We start from the raw sequence: 7,474 nt of genomic DNA, 5'->3' as shown, positions 1-7,474 counted from the left end.
ACCTCTCGTGGAATAGTTACGTTTGAGTATTCCGGGTGGAGTAACTAACCACCAATGCGTAAAGGAATAAACGGTTTATTCAGTTGGAAATGACTTCGTCTTTCCTTAAGGACGCCGATCGACCACCTTATGGTTTACCCATCGTATCGGGTGTGAGGACTCCATGTATGGTCTTTGACCGCCTATACACAACCCCACATCCCTATGAAAGTGGCGTAAGTCACTTAGCCTACGTCTTGGCAACGAAATAAAGAAAGAAATATAAAGAAAGAAAGTGTAGGCATATTTTAGGACATGATGAACCTAAAGTGTATGCTATGTTGTTATGTATGTATGTGATATTAACTTAAAACAACGATTTTGTGAATATATTTAATTGGCAAATGTTTTCAAATCTATGTTACCTTCAAGATATTTAAGATTGAGCTAGGCGAAGGTTAGCTTGGTAAGACTTGGGTAGAAAGAATAAAGAAGCTTAGTAAAGACATTTATTGCATAGACTTCCTTATAGCCTTATGTTTTCAGCTATTTTAATTATCTTTAAGACTTGTAATAATGGGCATTTATGTTGGTGCCATACTTTGATTTACTTTTATTGTTTTGATGATGCTTAATGGTAACACCAATTTTAAAGGTACCATCTGTTACGGATGGGGCAGATTTCAAAAGTGATCCTTTCCGCTTATTTTAAACGTCGTTTGGCAAAGTTTTTAAAAATCCAAGTTTTTAAACGACGGGTGTTACATCATCTGTGGAAATAAACTGTATAGATAATTTTCTTTCTACAACTTTTTCTCGAACAAAGTGAAAATCTACTTCAACATGCTTTGTACGCGCATGAAAAACTGGATTTGCTTAAAGGTATGTCGCACCTAGATTATCACACCACAATGTGAGAATGCTCTTCATTGGAACTCAAAGTTCATGTATAAGAGCTTGTAACCATGTAAGTTCGGCAACTGTATTTGCCAAGGCTTTGTATTTAGATTCTGTTGACAACCTAGAGACAGTTTTCTGCTTCCGTGCAGACCAGGAGATGAGATTTGATCCAATGTATATAGCATATCCCCTGTGGATCGACGGTCATCTGGGCAACCAGCCCAATCAGCATCAAAAAAGGCACCATGTAAACAGTTTTTTGTGCAACAACTAGAGAAAGGACATTTTGGACATCAAGTTGCCATAATGACTACTTTTGTGCAACAACTAGAGAAAGGACAAGACGGGTGGTGGTGGCTTTAACAACAAGACTGAAAGTCTCCTGATAAATCAATGCTGGGTTGTCGAAACCCTTTGGCAACCAAGCGGGCTTTGTAGTGTTTAACAACCCCAGTTTGATCTCTCTTCAACTTATAGACCCACTTACAGTCAATCACATTAGTGTTTGGGGGACGGGGAACGGGGAACTAAAGACCATGTCTTGTTCTTTATAAATGTTGAGTACTCATCAGCCATGGCTTGACGCCATTAAGGAGAAACATTGGTTGCGGTAAAGGTAGGAGGTTTAGTGTCTGTATAAAGGTTGGAAACATGAGTTGTAAAGGATTCAACATTGTATTTCGTGTTAGGTTTTGGATTTTGCCTTAAGTTTGGAGGGCGAGTACGATGTGAGGATGGTGGAACAGATGTGTTCGAAGGTTTTGATGGAGGTAAAGTGGCAGTATTGGGTTACGGAGTGTTAGCCACTAACAATTGCTGATAACTATCAAAGGCAGAAGTAAAGGGCTTATAATTGCATTGGTAAGTGAGAAGAGAGGGACCCGGTACATGGGTGTTTGTAGGTAGAGTGTCGGGCGAAGTAGGATCGGTTGTGTAGATAGGAGTAGGTTCTGCATTGGTGTTTGTATCTAGATTGTCGAGTGAAGTAGGAATTGTTGTTGAGGTGGAAGTTTGTTCGGCAGTTGTGTTAGGAGGTATAGTGGAGGAGATTGGTGTTTGAGTAGTTGTAGGTTCGGGATATAGTATTGGATTGGGATATGATGAAAAATATGGTTCGGTTTGGATAGGTGTGGAAACTTTGTTTGGTTGTGAAATAAAGGGAAAGTGGTGTTCATTAAACCGCACATGACGGGCGATGTAAATGCGGACAGATGACGGATCAAGACAACCATAGCCATGACACGCACTGCTATACCCGAGAAAAACACAAGGTGTAGAGCGGAAATCCATTTTGTTTTGATTGTAAGGGCGAAGGTGAGGAAAGCACTGACATCCAAAGACACGAAGAAAAGATAGATCAGGTTTGCTTTTGAAAATGTATTCAAATGGAGATGTGTTAGAAATGGTACAAGTAGGCATGCGATTTATAAGATAGAAAGCAGTTTCAAAAGCATAATGCCAGAATCGTTGTAGAACATGAGATTGTTCCATTAATGTAAGACCGGTTTGTAACAACCGTACTTTTAATATTATATATGTGCTAGTTAGGTTATCTATGTTCCCGCAAGCCATAGTTATACTTGAAGCTAGTAGGTAATGCCCCAAATTAGTAATCTAAAGCTAATAATATGTATAAGAATTTCCTAACGAAAATACCTCGGAACGAAAATTTTTAGAGGTGATCAATCGATACGATAATAACAACTTAAGACTCCCAAATTGAGATACCAATCAAAAATTCCTATGGAATGCCCAACAAATCAAAAATAAAACCAAATCAAGAAGATATGATCATGATAAATAAAAATTTTCAACTAAAAATATAATTGGAAGAATTATGTACGTAAAAGCGTCGAAAACTTAATAAGTAAGCATATAAGCTTAAAAATTAATACAAATCTACAACCAATGACCTATGTAATCAACTAAAAATACAAAAATATATCCATACACATAAATATACATGACTTATACACATATATACATATTCCTAACTAAAACAACCAAATACTTACATTTAACTAACTAAACACCTACAAAACAAATACAAAATTTACATATACTTACACTTATACTTATACACTAATTTTATACAAAAAAAAAAATAAAAACTCTTCAATATTTCCCCCCCCCCCCCATGGCCGGCCCCTTTCCCCCCTCTCACACTCCACATTTTGAATATTACTCCTTCCAACTCCCCTTGAAACTCACACAAAACACACTCTTCACTTTCTACACACACCAACTTTATTTTCTCTCTCAAAAACTCTCCTCTCCTCCCTCTCTTCTTCTTGATTTCGGCAGCCACAAAACAAAGGGAAGAACAAAGCTAAACTCATCTAAAAACTTGTTAATAAGGGTTTAGATTAGATTAAGCAAGGGTGGTGTTAAGCTAAGGTTTAAGGGTTAATATAAGGTTGAATCAAGGGTTATTTGGTTCAAGAAAGGCCACGATTTTCTGCCATCTTTTCTTCATCTCAAAGTGTTCTTCAAGGGTATATATCTTCATCTCTTTGTTAGATTAATCTTATTCTAGTTCATATTAAAAAGGTTTTATCAAAAGTCCATGTTTTCTTCATGTTTCTCTTGAATATACACTTGGTGAGGGCAAAGTTGATAGGATCCTTCTTTCCATGCTCATGCATGTTGAATCCATGAAGAAAGATCCAAGGATTCAACTAGTTAAAGACCCAAAAGTGTAGTTATATATTATATAGCTTTTGATATGATTTTTCCTTTGAAAGATGGATATATTCATACATATTATGAAGTTAATATTTCTGGAAATATTTATAAAAATATAGATTTTATTGATAAAGTGTTGGATCTATGAAAGTTAGCATCAAAAAGGTGGATATGTGTTGATTAGTTGTAAAGTAACTTTTTATATAAAAGATGAACATATTTTATATAATGTTTATGTATATTTCTGGAAAATTTCATAAAAATACATTTTTATGTTGATGGATTGTTGTTGGATAAAGATTTGTTGTTAAAAATGATGAGATGATTACATGCATGCTAGATTTAAGAAAGTTGGATGGTTGTTTGGACTATGAGGTGAAGCTAGACTTGTGTCAACTGAAAAATAGGTTAAAAGTCATGCAAATATTCTGGAAAAATTCACAAAATATCAATTATATAAAGCTTGGGTCAAAACAAGTTAAAATATGCTTGAAATCGAAAACCGAAAGCTTGTTAAAATGCATTTTGAGCACACACATGCACCATAACTTTATGACCATGAAAATGTGATGAACATACTGGAAATATGACATATTAAAAGTATAAAACTCAATTCATTTGATGCATGGCAAGAATAAGCTCAAAAACCGTCTTTTCGGGTCAAATAATCACTAACCGAAAGCACTAAATTGCACATATCACACCACCACCACCATCACGACTTGAACCACCAAAATATGATGAACTTACTGTGAATGTTGAATTTAGGATGAAAATCCATTTTGAAGTACCTTAATAGCCTAAGAAATGAGGCTAAAATCACTATTTCGGTAAACGATTTTCAATTATAAAATCCTCAATTTAAGCAAGACACAAGAGAGGTTGAATGGTTACAGATTTTTATTGATAAAAGGTGCCTAAAAAGGGCTGGAATTTTTGGACTAAAATCTTGTGGTGATTTGTAAGGATTTCTATGATTTAATGAATTAAAATGGTAATTAAGAGGTATATAAATTAATAAATAAACTATATAAACCATGAATCTGATCAAAGCCACTTAACCAATGATAAAAGTGACCAAAACCTACTGGGGAAAAATAACTACAAGCAAGGGAACAAGAACTATACAATTTAAAAGTAAATTATTAAGTAAAAGTCACTAATTAATCATTATGATTAAATAAATAGAAATAAGGCACAAATAAATATAAGAATCACAATGTTACAAATAAAAAGGCTTGAAAATCAGTAGATAATCCATCTATAATTATCTATGAATTTTAGAGGTAATTTAAGGACTTAAAAATAATTATAAGGAATTGTTTAATTAATAAACCAATAAAATAAGTAAATAAATTAATTAAATAATATTAAATTAAAGAAATAATTATAAATCAGTAACATATATTAACATTAATATTATGAGAACACAAATGTCAAATATGGGTATTAAACAAAGCATGCAATGGAAAATATATATAATACAAAGTTAAACTACCGAAATTCCAATAACCGAACAAAATCGTATGAATGACCTTTACTACCAAATGTCTTCCAACCAAATGAGGCGAACAACATAATGTAATTGAATTCCATAATTTAAACGACAACCAAAGTTGGGCAAGTCTACTAGCATACATCTCATGATCTAGTTTACTAGTCATGCGACACACACTTACGTTGTGCATATTTCGAATACCATGGTTTAGGCTTGCTTGAGGAAAGACACCACTAGCCGGAGATCTCACTTTTGATCAGCCCTCTTTCACTCTCAATTCAAGTGAGTCATAGCCCCCTTTCAAACTATTTTATGTGTTTTAACTATCGGGGTGAAAAGCATGATATATAAGCTAAATTGCTTTTATTATTACAAATATATGAAATGATTCTTGATATTATGATTATGAAATGAAATTGTTTCGTATGTTCATTATGATAAATGATTTATATGATGAGCTTGAGTTCTGTCAAACCGCTTTCTTCGGTTCACTACTATTTACTCCGATTATGGAGGCCTGTAGTTAGTTAGTTGCGCAACTAGGTTTCGTCCACCCACCCAATTGTGTAACGGTGGAAGGTTGGTTGTCTTTGTGACAACCTCCACTTCCAGTCCGACCACGGGTGTTCTAGCTACCTTACTTAGGTCGTCTCCATGGCACGACCCCTTTTTATTATTATTGTTACGGCACTTGATTGACAGCTCGTGCAAGATTTATCTATTTATTATTGGACTTCGAAAAAAATGGTAGTAGTAGTGGCTCAAGCATTTACTCATCAAGGTTGATTGAATTATACCCTCGTGGTTATATGATAGAAATTTTACTACGTTGATTATAGTAAGTGGAACATACGCTTTCCAAATGCGACATTGGAGGTATACATGGAAATTTTGGTGACTCTCAAATTTTTGGTTATGATGGATATATATATATACACTTTATGTTGTTAGTTAAAAACCTATGAACTCACTCAACTCTCGTAGTTGACACTTCTTCTTCTTCATGCTTTTCAGGTTAAAGATTTAGGTGCGTAGCGTGGACCACCCTTTTGGACTCTAATATGCTTGTATGGTTGGACGAGTATTGCAAACATTTAATCATTTTAATTATGAATTTGGTTGTGTAATGGATTTGGACGTCATCTTTAATTTGTAATCTTTTGGATTTTGAATGTCATTTGAAAACTTGAGTTGATGTTTTATATTTAAATCTTTTGTACCATGTCGTTCTGTGGCATCTCGTGTTTCCGCCTTAGTCGGGGTGTTACAGAAAAATGGTATCAAGAGCCAAGGTTATAGAGAATTTTTGCTATAACCTACGTATTTTCAAAACGAGTCGAATATTTCTTAAACAATTGAGTTGATCATAAAGTATTCTTGTTTTACTTATGCATAGCCTGATCAACTATGCCTAATTAAAAATTTAATATGGAATGATCGAAATAGTTGTTTAAGGAATATTCAAAAAGGAGTCTTTTGAAAATAAAGCTTTAAAACGATTCTTGGTGCAAAAGATACATAACCAAATCCAATGGTTGCATTACTTATTAGAACCCTTAGTTAATACCCCCACTTGGCTAGCATTACTTTGCCTATTTAGACATAATGCACAAGTTAAATTCTAGTCATTTCGTTGATTCTAAATGGTCGTGTGGGTCATGAGTGTCGAGTTGGTCGTTGATAGTCTTACTAATTATTGTTGGGTACGTCGGTGGTGGATGTTCATAATGTTGTTCGGTTGTCAAGCTTGTGAGTCGTAGGTCGAATTGGTTGGTTGTCGTCAAATGATTAAGGTCGTCTCGGTCCGTCAAGTCGTCTTGCTGTCCGCAAATGGTCACATGGGTCGTCAATGGTCAAGTCGGTTGCAAATGGTCGTCTAAGCGTCAAGTGGAGTCGTCATCTTATGCTTTATGTGACTTGTGTAGGAATATTATGTCGCAAAGGAGTGAAGCCTCAAGAAACTCCAATCAAGTAAGGGACATTTATGCATTCGTGGACATGGTCAGGGAGAGGCGACAAGAACAAGAAGAAAGCGAGGAGACGGAGCCCACAATGGACTCCCAACAGCCCCCACAACGAGAGGAGGAGGAGGAGTCCGAGCCCACGGAAGACCCATCAAATGGTGGTGGTGCTAGAAGCGTTGCTTCTAGCCAACCGGTACGTCGTTTGCCTACTCCACCACGGCCACCATCAGCCCCTAGAGCTCCCACACCGCCGAGACAAAATGCGGCCATGAATGTAAGCGATGGACGCTTCCCAACTCACGACCCATACTTCCATCCACGCCTCCCCCGCGATCATCCTTATCACCTTGGGCCAAGACTAGGAGAAAACCCCCACCGTCCTGTCTATGGAATACCCCCTCCACATCCCATGGGTATGACTCGGGAGGAAAGGGAACGAGTGTGGGAC

General features: G+C 36.0%; 1 long non-coding RNA gene across 1 annotated transcript; it reads left to right on the top strand.

Annotated features, from left to right (window-relative positions):
- The first annotated feature begins 5,304 nt into the window (after positions 1–5,304).
- Positions 5,305–6,204, top strand: LOC122590894. Its single transcript, XR_006322622.1, has 2 exons — positions 5,305–5,344; positions 6,077–6,204. It is a non-coding gene; the product is annotated as an uncharacterized LOC122590894 (long non-coding RNA).
- Positions 6,205–7,474: the final 1,270 nt, after the last annotated feature.

This window comes from Erigeron canadensis, chromosome 3, assembly GCF_010389155.1.
Source record: "Erigeron canadensis isolate Cc75 chromosome 3, C_canadensis_v1, whole genome shotgun sequence".
Taxonomy (NCBI): Eukaryota; Viridiplantae; Streptophyta; class Magnoliopsida; order Asterales; family Asteraceae; genus Erigeron; species Erigeron canadensis.
This window is presented reverse-complemented; position numbering and strand designations above follow the sequence as displayed.